Source organism: Wyeomyia smithii, chromosome 3, assembly GCF_029784165.1.
Source record: "Wyeomyia smithii strain HCP4-BCI-WySm-NY-G18 chromosome 3, ASM2978416v1, whole genome shotgun sequence".
Classification (NCBI taxonomy): Eukaryota; Metazoa; Arthropoda; class Insecta; order Diptera; family Culicidae; genus Wyeomyia; species Wyeomyia smithii.
This window is the reverse complement of record NC_073696.1, coordinates 62,863,878-62,877,674: the sequence shown is the minus strand read 5'-3', so window position 1 is coordinate 62,877,674 and position 13,797 is coordinate 62,863,878.

Sequence of the window (13,797 nt, the reverse complement as noted above, 5' to 3'; positions counted from 1 at the left end):
AACAAAGGAATTGATAGGAAAGAACTTTTCCCGACCAACTTATGGTGGATTGCAGAGGCGCGACGGCAGGTAGTATCAAATGACAGAATCGTGAAACAGGCAGCCCCAGACTTTTTGACAAACTTGCTCCGGAACTTACTCGATACCGGCCATCGGAGTGGGGAAAATTTATACCTTACCAGATAAAGCATTTCTTGCGGCTATCAACGAATTGAATCAAATTACAATTCGAACAGTCGAACAGAAAACAGAGACAGCGAAAGTAGCAGCTGCGAGCACTCCCTCGGAAATTTTGCCGGCGAAATCCAAGCATGGTACGAAAAGTTTGTGACTTTTCCGATGAACAATGAATGAAACGGAAAATATAGCAGGGGTAATGGTGAATGCTTCATGGTTTGGTTTGATACCGCATGCGAAGAAACTGGGTCCCTCGCAAAGTATCAAATTGGTGGAATCACCTTGCACTTAATTATGTCTTTGCGGTTTCGTTATCTGGTTTCCACTTTTAGCAATGTGTCAGTTCCGTTTCAATTGTTGACAAATTATTGTGATTATGGGTTTGGCGTATTATGCTTCCGGGTGCTCATACCTATGGCGTAACAAAATGTTCTGCGAATGTCATTATTCATGAGCAGGAGTATGCCATTGGAAAATCTTGAGTTGCAACTTCCCGGCCACCACAAACTAAAAAATCCTAACCTTTATGAGGACTAAACATTACTTTGTGATGTTGTAACGGCCTCACGCGTTCTGTAAAAGCCTACAGGGTTTCTTTACATTAGGTGACATACTTAGAACCCAGGAAGAAGCCGCCCAAGCAACCAAAAGTTCGAGTTTCACTTAACACACGAACTTAGAAGTTCACATAAAGTTCAGATTTGGTTCCGTGGAACTTTCTTGCTGAACAACAGGACACATTACTCACAAGCCGAACTTCATTCTAAATAAAGTACTGTCAAAACCTGAAAGCAACTTAAAAGTTCATGAGAAGCTGCTTGTTCCCCTTTATTGGAACCTTAAAGTTCACAAAAAGTTAACACGTGAACTTCAAAACCCCCGGAAATTAAAGGTCGGTTAGCATTTTATCCATACTTATAATCAGCACGAAAGTTCAGTAGAAGCTGCTTACTTCTCTTCATTAGAACCTTAAATTTCACATAAAGTTCACAGGTGAACTTCACAAACCATCGGAAATTAAAGTTCGGTTAGCATTTTATCCGTACTTCTAATCAGCATGAAAGTTCAAGATAAGCTGCTTGTTCCTCTTCATTGGAACCTTGAAGTTCACATAAAGTTCACACGTGAACTTCTAAGCCGCCGGAAATTAAAGTTCGGTTAGCATTTTATCCGTACTTTTAATCAACACGAAAGTTCAGGAGAAGTCTATGTCGTACTTTATTTCCACTTTAATGTTCATGTTAAGTTCCGACTCGGCTTTGGCGAAAGTGAAGTTGGCTCCACGATTAGTGATGTAAAATGGGTTTTTCAAAAACAATAAAAAAAGTGGTTTATTCTATTACCATCAGATTTTTTTTTTCTAAATAAACGGCAAAAGGAAAACAAAGCTATAATTCCAATAGGTAATATTAGGGTGTGAGCATTAGGTTCCGCCTGTACTTTATCTGAACTTTCAAGCTGGAAGAGAGACCCGGTATGTTCCTAGCCATGAACGTGTAGATAACGAAGAGAAATCAGCACATCGAGTGAAATCGATGCTGATCTCATATAGCGGGGATGGAGCAGTGGTATGAATCTAGACTTCAAAGAGGGAGGACTCGAGTTCGAAGCTTGGTGTAGTAAGTTGCAAAAAAATATGAAATTTAAAATAAATGGAGCCAGGCAATTATTCTTCTGATCTAGATTTCTTCAGTAACACGAATAATGAGTGGAAGGGAATTGAAAATTGCAAATTGATTTTTATATTAAGTTTTTTGAAGTTTTCTTTTCAAGCTGAATAGCGCGCTGTTCAGCGACTTATCCGAACTTTCTTGTTCGGTTTAGAAGCTGCATTGCATGCTACTCGTAGTTTATTCAACAAATGCGAACTTGAAAGTACGGTTAATTACTAGTACTTTTGGTTACTTGGGCGATTTCCTACCGCATCCATTCGACGTTGGCACAGCCTTCAACTGTGCATGAAAGAAGGTCAGAGCTTGCTTACTGTTGAAGCCAAGTCTTCCGCTTGGCTTGGGTGACGAAAGCCGCCACCCGTAAGCACAATTAATTAAGACATGAGTCCGCGGTTAGATACTTGATGGGCCGGTAACTCGTCGCCGCACCGCGAGGGTGAGTTACTGGAAAAATGTTTGTAAACAAGATAGAGTGGCGAGCGCACGGCTCACCACTCTCGGTAGACTTAGACTAAGAGGGATTAAGCCCACGAAGTAATGTTCTAAAGTAGAGACAGGCCGAGGAAAGGCCATTAGAGTAATGGCAGTGATTTTGCGAGGGGAAATTGTCTCTCACGGAATACACTCTAAGGCTAGAAGTAAGCTCTCGTGTAAAACTTTAATCCATCATCAAGTAATAGTGATTCCACGCGGAAATTTCTACCGCGTGTACAAGAACTCCGGGGATCTTTTATCTAAAATTATCTGAAGTTTCTGGTAGGGCAACAGGAGCTGCCCTACGATGTAATAAAGCAACAGGAGTGGCCCTACAATGTGATAAAGTTACTTACTTACTTACTTACTTACTTAAATAGCCGTACGTTCTAAGACATGGCCTGTACAACATGATTCCGCCAACTTGGGTAATTGTGCGTTGTTCTCGCCACGTGCCGCGAGCTCATGGTTTATTCTCCGTCTCCACATTCCGTTCTCCTGCACACCACCAAAGATGGTTCTTAGCACACGTTGTTCGAAAACTCCGAGCGTACATTCTAGTCTGGTGTACTGATCTGCCACCGCCTTAAATGATCTGCCGACAGTCTCCACGTCACTCGCAAAGCAGATTAATTGACCGGATTTAACGGAAATCGTGCCCTACGTGTCTATGCCCGCTCGTATCACAACACCTTCTAGCGGAATATTGAACAGCAGCCAGGAAAGATCACACAGTGCAAAAGTTTTTTTGCCTTGGCTTCTATGTATGATTTTTTGATGAAGTTTGATGCGAAAATAAATTTCCCGGAGTTTGAACATATTTCAACTTAAGGGGCAACAATGACGCCATTTTGAATTTTTGAGAAACTGGAATTTTTTGATGTTTTTTCGACGCCATTTTGTTTTAAGACCAAATATCAAAATTCTAAGAGTTTGTCCATATATTAGCATCTTTTTACCCATCTTTTGAAAAAAAAACAGATCTTAAATTGGACAAAAACTGATCTCAAAACGGTGATTCTACGAAACCGGTTGGCATAGTTTAAGTGTGTTTCACAAAGCAAAATAATATCGATTATTTCTGAACATTAATGGTAATTAGTTAATATCTTAAAGTGGTAGACAAATTACATCTTGTCTTGAATAAAAAAGTCTCAGAAATCGGATGGTAGGTGTCTGATCTACGTAAAATGTCAGCAAAATGTCGATTTTGCCCCAATTCCCCTACAATACACAAATAGGTTCATCTGCGTAGATCAGACACCTACCATTCGATTTCTGAGACTTTTTCACTCAAAATAAGATATAATTTGACTACCACTTTCAGATATTAGCGAATTACCATTAATGCTCAAAAATAATCGATATTAATTCGCTTTGTGAAATATACTAAAACTATGCCAAAACCGGTTTCGTAGAATCACTGTTTTGAGCTCAGTTTTTGTCCGATTTAAGATCTATTTTTTTCCAAAAGATGGGTAAAAAGATGCTGATATGTGGACAAACTCTTAGAAATTTGATATCTGGTCTTAAAACAAAATGGCGTCGAAAAAATATCAATAATTACCGGTTTCTCAAAAATTCAAAATGGCGCCATTGTTGCCCCTTAAGTTTAAATATGTTCAAACTCGGGGAAATCAAGTTTTGCATAAAAATACAGAAAAAAAATAGGTAGGTAAGGGGCCGTTCAATAATTACGTAAGCAAGTGGGGGGAGGGGGGGGTGTGCAATTTTCTTACGCTGTCTTACAGGGGAGGGGGGGGAGTGAATTGATTATCTTACGTAAGAAAAACATTGTTAATGCAGTTGTTCCAATAACCATGTTCATGAAAGTATGGACGGTAAAATTCATAAAAAGAAAATTACGGAAGGACGATTAACTCGAATTAAAACGAAGTAATGTGCTTGCTTCAGGATGATAAAACTATAATAAAAATCTATATATAGTATATATAGTAAGATCTTACTAGGGGAGGGGGGGTAACACAATATCTTACGATGTCTTATAAGGGGGCAGGGGGTGTTGAAAAAATGGAAAAAGATTCTTACGTAATTATCGGCCCCTAAGCAGTTTTCGTCGAGTATTCTCCATAGCCCTTTACGATTAATCGTGTCATAAGCGGCTTTGAAGTCAATGAAGAGATGATGCGTAGGGACTTTGTATTCGCGGCATTTTTGGAGGATCTGCCGTAGAGTAAAGATCTGGTCCGTTATGGAGCGACCCTCCATGAAGCCGGCCTGGTAACTTCCCACGAATCTGTTGGTTAGTGATGACAGCCGCTGGAAAATTATTTGAAATATCACCTTGTATGCGGCATTCAGGATAGTGATCGCTCGGTAGTTTTCACAATCTAGCTTGTCGCCTTGCTTATGGATGGGGCAAACAACCCCATCCTTCCACTCCTCCGGTAGGCATTACGTTTCCCAAGTCTTAACAATCAACCGATGCAGACAACTGGTTGGTAAACGGCTGGGCAGTGCGTACCAGCAGTACACCCGTACTAGTTGGCATAAAATAGACCCCAGTGTGGTCCAAAGCATAATGCCCAGCAACTCCTATCCCTACCTCCACGTGATACCGACTGGAATACGAGCAACCAAGGGAAGATCGGTGAATCGGTGGGAACTTGATCGTATGCTGACAGGGAAGGTGGAGCTGATCTCCTAGGAGGGAAGCTTGTCCGAGCGTCTGTTCCCCATGTTAATGACGGCTCAAACAGCGTCCGATCCGGAGCGGACGGATGAATTATGAAATGCGGCGTCTCGCCAGCTACACCCAAGACGGAAGCCCCGTCGCAAGACTAGGCATGCGCAGCCCTAGTAAAGCAGCATGCCGAAACATTACAATACTACGAACAATCAAGAATTAAATACGGACCGGAACAATTGGCAACGACCTAGGCGACGAAATAAGGACGACGATTGGAAGCTCGGTACATGGAACTGTAGATCGCTGAACGCCCCGTGTGGCGACTGGATTCTGCTTGATCAGCTCGAACCCCGCCACTTCGACATCGTTGCGCTCCAGGAGCTTTGCCGGAAAGGAGAGACGGTACAGAGGATTTGTGGCCGCAGGGCACAGTACTACCAGAGCGGCGGCACAACCAATGAGCTGGGTACCGGCTTTATAGTGCTGGGCAGGATGCAGAGTCGTGTGATAAAGTGGCAGGCGATCAGCGACAGGTTGTGTTTGTTGAGAATAAAAGGCCGGTTTTACAACTACACTATCCCCAATGTGCACTGCCCTCACGAAGGAAGACCCGATGTAGAGAAAGAGAGTTCTACGCACAGCTGTAGAAACTCTACGATAGCTGCTCGCGTAGATACATCAAGATCGTCATCGGGGACGCGCAGATCGGTAGGAAAGAAATGTACAAGCCGGTGATAGGCCCGCATAGCCTGCACACCGTGACGAACAACAACGACCAGCGATGCGTCAACTTCGCAGCTTCTCGAGGACTGGCTGTCCGAAGTACCTTCTTTCCTCGTAAGGACATCCACAAAACCACCTGGAGATCACCTGATTAACGTACAGCAAATCAAATTGACCATGTTCACATCGACGGCCGGTTTTTCTCAGACGTTACAAACGTATGTACTAGGGTGGGGAATCGTTATATGGAAAAAAAAACGAAACTTTATAGCAGAAAGCCAGAACCAAGTTATTTTTGTTCTATTTGGACCCCCAAACAATCCTGAATTTATCGGAAGTCGATTGGTTTTGTCTCCGCTTGGCGCATTGCATTTCAAATTTATATGGAGATTTGTATGGAAAACCCAATGTTTTTGCATTTTCCATTCTGAAGAGCGCAAAGTGGCTCAAAACATAGGTTTCATGACTTCAAATGGTGGGTTTTTCGATGCCTAACAACTTGGCCGAAGACATCGAAGAGCTAGGGTGTCCCAAAAAAATACTAGAGCTGTTCGAAGTTGAGTATGTCGAAATATATATTGCAAATCATTTTTTCTGCCAACACTGCCAGTGTTCCGGCGTTAGTCAGATTTCCATTAGAAGTAACCTCTGAAACACGTTGTAGATTCTACCCACGCCTAGAATATTGACCTGAATTTGTTTGCTTGATCCAGCGGAGTGTATAAACTCGTTACAACAAATTCTACTGACGCCGGTACATTGGTAATGTTGGCAGAAAACAAGATTATCTGCATTTAAATCGACATACCCAACTTTGAACAGCTAAAGCTCTTCTTGGAGATACTCTAGCTCTTTAGTGCCTTCTGCAAAGTTGTTAGGCATCTAAAATATTATACTTCTACATAATGTAGTGCATTATTAGATCATTATTGAGCTTTCTAGAAAGGCAAATGCAAAAAAGTAGGTTTTTCCATATAAATTTTCATACAAATTTGAAATGCAATGCGCCAAGCGCAGACGAAACAAATAGACTTCCGATAAGTTCAGGGTTGTTTGTGGCCCCAAAAAAAACCAAAAAACTTGATTCTGGGAAATCGATCACTTTTCCCCACCCTAGTATGTACGTACCTATCGCGGTGCGGATATTGGCTCGGATCACTACCTAGTTGCGGTATCATTGTGCTCAAAACTGTCGACCGTATACCACTCGCGACACCGCAGAACCTCGCGGCTCAACATTAAGCAGGTCCGGAACTCCCAGCACAGCTTGAAGTGGTGCTACCCACGGTGGAGGGGCTGGGCGCATTGCCTCTCGAAGACGGCTGGTGCAGCATTCGCACACCTATCGGGAAGACCGCAACGGCGACGGCGGGTGGAAGCACCGAGTAACAGGAACGACTGGTATGACGGGGAGTGCGAGGCAACGGTGAATGAGAAGAACCGGACCTGGGTGATACACCTGGGCAGGTCAACGAGAGAGAACAAGGCCAATTACAAACGGGCACGGAACGACATGACCACGATTCTCAGACGAAAGAAACGCCAGCAAGAGGATCGTGAACATGAGGAGCTGGAGCAGCTGTACCGTGCCAGTGAAACGTGGAAGTTCTATGAGAAGGTAAACCAGTCCCACAGAGGCTATGTGCCGCAAGCCGACATGTGCAACGACGCGGATGGGAACCATCTCACGGATGCCAGCGGGGTGGTCGACAGGTGGAAGGAGTACTTCGATGGACACCTGAATGGCGAAACAGTAAACCAGCAGCGGATGACCGAGTACCAGCCCCCGATATTCATGAAGTTCTTTGTGAGATCGGGAAGCTGAAAAACAACAAAGCCGCAGGTAAAGACGGACTGCCGAGCGAGCTTTTGAAACATGGAAGAGAAGCGCTGGCTAGAGCACTGCACGGGTCATTTCCAGGATTTGGGAAGAGGAAAAACTGCCAGACGAGTGGATGGAGGGAGTCGTCTGTCCCATCTACAAGAAGGGCGACAAGCTGGAGTGCCGCAACTACCGCGGTATCAATGCCGCCTACAAAATACTCTCACAGATCCTGTTCCATTGTCTATCACCTTTAACCAGGAGGTTCGTGGGTCAGTACCAATCGGGTTTCATGAGAGCCCGTGCCACCACGGACCAGATCTTCTCAATCCGACAGATCTTACAGAAATGTCGCGAGTACAACGTGCCCACATCTTCATTGACTTCACGGCGGATACAGTCGATAGAGAACAGCTATGGCAGATCATGCACGACAACGGATTTCTGGATAGACTGACTCGATTGATCAGAGCCACCATGGCGCAAGTGATGTGCTACGTGCGTGTTTCGGGGATACTCTCGAGTCCTTTTGAATCGCGCAGAGGGTTGAGACAAGGTGATGGACATTCCTGTTTGCTGTTTAACATCGCCACGAAGTTGACGCTGTACAAAACCCTTATAAGACCGGTTGTCCTCTACGAGATCGAGACAACAACGCTTCTCGCGGAGGACCTTAACGCTCTTGCAGTTTTCGAACGGAAGGTGCTACGGACTATCTACGGTGGAGTACAGACGGACGACGGAGAATGGCGACGGCACATGAACCTTGAACTGCATGCGCTGCTTGGAGAGAATCCCATTGCACACCTGGCGAAAGTCAATTGGTTACGGTGGGTCGGTCACATCGTAAGGATGGCGGACGACAACCCTGTGAAATCACTTGTCTTCAGCAACCCTACCGGCACCAGAAATAGAGGGGCGCAGCGTGCACGATGGTTCGACCAGATGGAAGGAGACTTGCGGGTGATGAGACGCTTGTGGTACTGCTCAAAACCGAGCAACATGGCGATAAATTCTAGATACAGCACGAGCCTAGGCTCTCGGCTGATTGGTAAGGTAAGTAGACAACTAGCCAACTCTCCCGTGCCCATCTTGACAAGCTCCGCTCCTATACCGTCCTTTCCAGCTGCCTTGTTGTTCTTAAGCCACCGGATAGCATCATTAATTTCGCCTATCGATGAGGGTGGCACATCTCCGTTGCTTGCTGCACCGACAGAGTCTCCTGCGTCACTGTTCTGGGCTCCTGCCTGTACGCCATTCAGATGTTCATCGAAGTGCTGTCTCCACCTTTCGATCACCTCACATCAAGGTATTCCCCTCCTTATTTTGCACATTTCGGCTTGCGGGACAAAGTCTTTGCGGGATGTGTTGGATCTCTGATAGAACTTTTGTGTTAAACAAATTGTGTTTCTTGAAAACGGTACAGCTGTTGTAGTTCTTCGCACTCCTCCTCCTCCTCCTTTCGACGTTTTTTTTCCTGGAAAAGTTGGGTTTGCTGTCTCCGTTTCTGTTTGTACCGCTCCACGTTCTGATGGGTGGCTCTCCGCAGCATTACATGTTTGACGTCGACAATATCTGAAAAGTGTCGACCATCCATCAAAACGTGGTCGATTTGAGTTTCTGTTTAGTTAGGTGTTTTCCAGGTGTACCGATGTTGGAGGCTATGCTGGAAAAAGGTGCTACGCGTGCGCTGAATCGTCCAATTATCGGTCTAAATTCCTCCTCCTGACCGACTTGAGCGTTGTTATCTTGATGACAATCATAATCATGTTTTGAGCGGCGATCCCATACACGTTCCAACGAATTCGTCTTTGTCGTCATCAGTACTTCCGAGGTGAGGGCTGTGCACGTTTACAATGGTAGTATTGAGAAATCGGCCCTTGATTTTTAACCTGCACATTCTTGGGGTTAACCAGCCACCATCCAATTACCTGCTTCTGCATCTCACCCACCACTATAAAAACTGTGTGTCACCACAACTGTGGTAGATGGTGTGTCCATCCCTTTACGTCGTCCCTTTCCAGCATACCTCCTGCTACGATGTTGAACTTGCGGTTTTTCAATTCTTCGGAAAGTGTACGGGAACTTCCTAGAACATTGAGAGAAAGGCAGTTCCATGTTCCGAGTATCCAATCGTTAGTCCGTTAGAATTTTCTATTATAGCGTTCGTTGCGATAACACCGGCTGGTTGATCAGACTGACGAAGTTCTCCAACGTTAGTCCACCCATTCTGTATATTGCGGTGTTGTTTGCATCCCCGATGCCGCCGGTGTTATTTGTTATTTTCAGTAGGACGGTTGAAGTTCCGGATAGTTATTGTCGTCCAATACTGGGACTGGTGATGCAAGTCGGTCTCTTCTCCTACCTGGTTGATTCCTTGTTGATGCTTGTAATCTAATGCTCCGGACAAGAATTTGACGGGTGTCCATAGAGCAAAAATTGTACTTCGTCTTAAGCCGGCAGTTTTGGGTGCCATGTCTGAAATCCAGGCACCGCATATATTGTGTCACTCCATTGTTCGTTGCCCGGTAAGCCTCCCGTGAGACGATGATAGCCTAGATAAATCTTTCAGCGTTCCCAGAGTAATTGTTTCCTTCTTAAAATGGACCAGACAGAGACAATCTCAATATCTACTAACAGTGTCGTGTCTGGCCATCGGAAATACTGCTAATGGTTGTAGTTTGTAGCGGAACTCAAGGTCAATTTTAATTTCAGCCGCGTCCATGGCGACAAATCATTTTGTTTGCTAAAATTTAGAGGCGTTTTATCGCGATTCTGAGCACAATTTGGCATCATTTTCTATTCCTACCTTTTGTGATCTTAGGAAGCAAGTTTGGAAGTTTGGAAGCAAGTTTGGAAGTTTGGAAGGAAAGGAAGTTTGTGTCATTTTAGGCTCACTTCAGGATAATTTTTTGTCCTCTGAATATTTTTTCACTATTCTGAGGGGCCGTTCCTAAACCACGTGGTCATAAAGAGGGGGACGTGGGGATTTGTCAACAGACCACGAAAGACCACGCCCGGGGGCGGGGTTGCCACCAGGTCAAGAACGAAGCTTTTGCTTTTTTTTTTCTCCGAAATATAAAATGTACTGAATTTAATAACAAAAATAAATATCTATCGTGAAGAAAAAGTGCATTTTTGGCGCTCGATAAATGAAAAGACCACGTGGTTAAAGTTGGAGGGGGAGTAAGAAGATTGACTAAAGGACCACGAAAGACTACGGGGGGGGGAGGTTACGGGGGGGGGGGTCTAAAAAGTGATCAAAATATGACTACGTGGTTTAGGAACGGCCTTTGAGCACAATTTGGGATTTCTTTTTTTCATTTAGAAGTGATTCTTCGTCATTTTGAGCTTGAATTGGGACCATGTACTTTTCAAACGCTTAGAAGCTTTCAACATTCGTTGTCTCTTTGCTGGCCTTTGGTAACTTATGCAGTGCCCAAATGCAAAGCTAAACATTTATTATAGGCCGATATTCTAAAAGCCTCATACCTGGAATAGTGAATCGGCACCAAAACCATTCAAACGTCGCGCCATTCACAACTGCTACAAAGTAGCAATACCTCGTCCAATATTAACCGATGTCAAATTCAGTCTGGCATGAAATTTAATGCTCATTCCTTGACTCGGATGGTCCTTCTGGTATCACCAGTCGGTGTGTGCGCGACCAATGGCAGTAAATCATCAACTGTCGAGTCGGAAACACATTTCAATGCTCTATACGCTCCGCCGCTGGTCCAAAATCCGCCAGAAACGCAAATGTCATTATCATGTAAAAATATATTTATTTGTTTTAAGCCTCTAACCTAGCGGAAAACAGGATCGGCTTCTCCTAGGGGGGTTTCGACCACGAGTCATGTCGGGTTACGCCTCATTTGCTAGTTTTGGCTGTAAAATAACAAATTTATATTCAACGTTGGCATCGACTTTAGCCGGTGACTCTCTTTCTTCACCCACGAGTTCCCCGCTTCACGGTGGTTAACCTTTACCGTGCTGGCTGCTATAGCGCTCATTCAAAATCAACATCACGAAACAGATGTTAAAAGTCCGTTTTCCCTCCATTGCGAATTGGTCCGCGCTTCGATAGGTCGACTAGACGCATTTAATTTCACTCCTACACTGCTTAGTTTTGGTGCGACATTCGCGGAAACGACAGAATTCGCTTGGTGGCGTTGATAAATATCTGCTCCAACGGAGCCGGGGACCAACATGTGAAATCTGACTCTGATCGCCTTCGGACCATAAATTTGCAACCCAATTGGTGCAAATGCAAATGTAATAAAGTACAAAATTGTTCCTGGTCCGCCCTTCTGTGGTTTTTCCCGCTCAGTACCGTGCTGCTGAACATACGCCAACGCAAAGCGCTTGGGGTTACACTCTGAAACCCGGAATCATTTTTCCACTCTATGTATGGTGCTGCTGATGCTATTAAAGCATTGCTCATCCTCGCAAAACCATGATTAAATATAACGTTGCTATTTCAAACGAGTCTATCCACTTGCACATTCCGAGTCCGAACTAGAAAGCTACAACATCGTCTGCGTTGCTACAAGTTTTTCGTAAATTCTTATAGCGGTCCAGTTCGCAGTTCCAGACGACCAATCCGGACGGGAACATATTATTTTAGCTGAGAAAATATGACTTCATAAGCCGGTCCGACAGGAATCATTCCTGGTGCCCAGTGCTACGGGCCATCCGTTATCCTTAGTTGTTGAAACTTCGGTAAAGTTGGGGGCGAGACGAGAAAAAAAAAAACATTAAAGAATAACATAGCCAACCGGAGGACAGGGCACAGAATCCTAGGCAGGAGATTAAGCAGGAAGCTGAATTTGATGTTGAGGGAGGGGGGATATTAAAAACATCTGCTTATCATTATTATTCTAGAGTTTCATTTCCTTTTTCTGTTAGGTTCGATATGTTCCAGTGGGGATATGAAGGAATATATTTCGTTAGTGAAATAAAAATGCGGGGAAATGGAGTAGGTAAAAATTGAGTTAGTTTCAGTTAAAAAGGCACTTTCTTAGTCGATAAAACTAAAAGAGTGACTCCCAAATTCAGTATGTAAAAACAAACTATCGATTGAAATATTCTCTCAGAAGAATACAGAAATCTACCTGAATCCGAACGAAAAATGTACTAGTAGGGGGAAAATCGCTAACATAAGCAAAAGCCTGCAAGTCTTCGCAAATAAAAGATGACTCGGACAAAAATCTGTAAGCAACGACAAATCTGTGAAGGACTGTAAAAATCTGCGACATACCACAAACAAACAGACGTGCCACTCGATGATGATTTCATCGTCCCTAAAAGTAACGGTTATTTTGAATACTTGTTTGGTAAGCAAAATTAGTTATGAGCAGTAAGCTCACAAAGTGATGTATCAGTACATTTCAAACAAAGACGAAGTTTTTTCAGAATTTTTCTTCGAAAAGGCACGTCTGTTTGCCTGTGGTTTTAAAATTCATAAACTAGTCTGTAAAGGATGACAATGAAACATATTTAAAGTCTGCAGGTATAAAATAGGCCCGTGTTATATATAACTGGTAGTCCTTGAATAGAGATACGATCCGGTCAGAGTTGAAAATCAGGACACCTTTTTTTTCGGGTCAAATGTAATCTGAGCCAATTTTACACTTCGAATAAAAAATCCGATTTTGTCAAGCAACTTGTAATCACTAGGCATTAGTAGAAACTTTAAAATTCAGCGCACGTAAACTGTTTCAAATAAACTACTCAACTGTCAGATATTTAACGGTCTCATCAACTGGAAATTTCGCTCGTCAAGACTCAATCAAATAAAAAAACCTAAAATTAATCCACCTAGCGGTGAGACCCAGCCTTTCTCTTTCGAAATATAATGAGTTTGTTTGAATGTTTGAATTTAGATTCAACTTTTTATAGTAGGAAAATTTTCCCTGATGAACAACAGCCTAAAAAGACTAAATATCATTTAATATGAAAATTTTTGGAACAGTATGATACCGAGAGGCCAGAAATCAACTTCAGACGCCATTTTAAATTTTTGGATAATAGCTTCCAGTTTCAATACCCAATGTGAGTTATTCAGGAACCGGGATAATGCTTAGAGGCAAGGAATCAACTCTATACTTCATTTTGAAATCCGATTTTGCGACTTATGGTATCTGGAAAACAAACTTAAATTGCCAAATGCAATCCAATAAAGGTATATTGAGTTTGGGTTGATGTTGTATTTAAAGTAATAATTGAAGTGTAACATGTGAAATTTGACGTTATATTTATGATAAAGAAATAGCGAG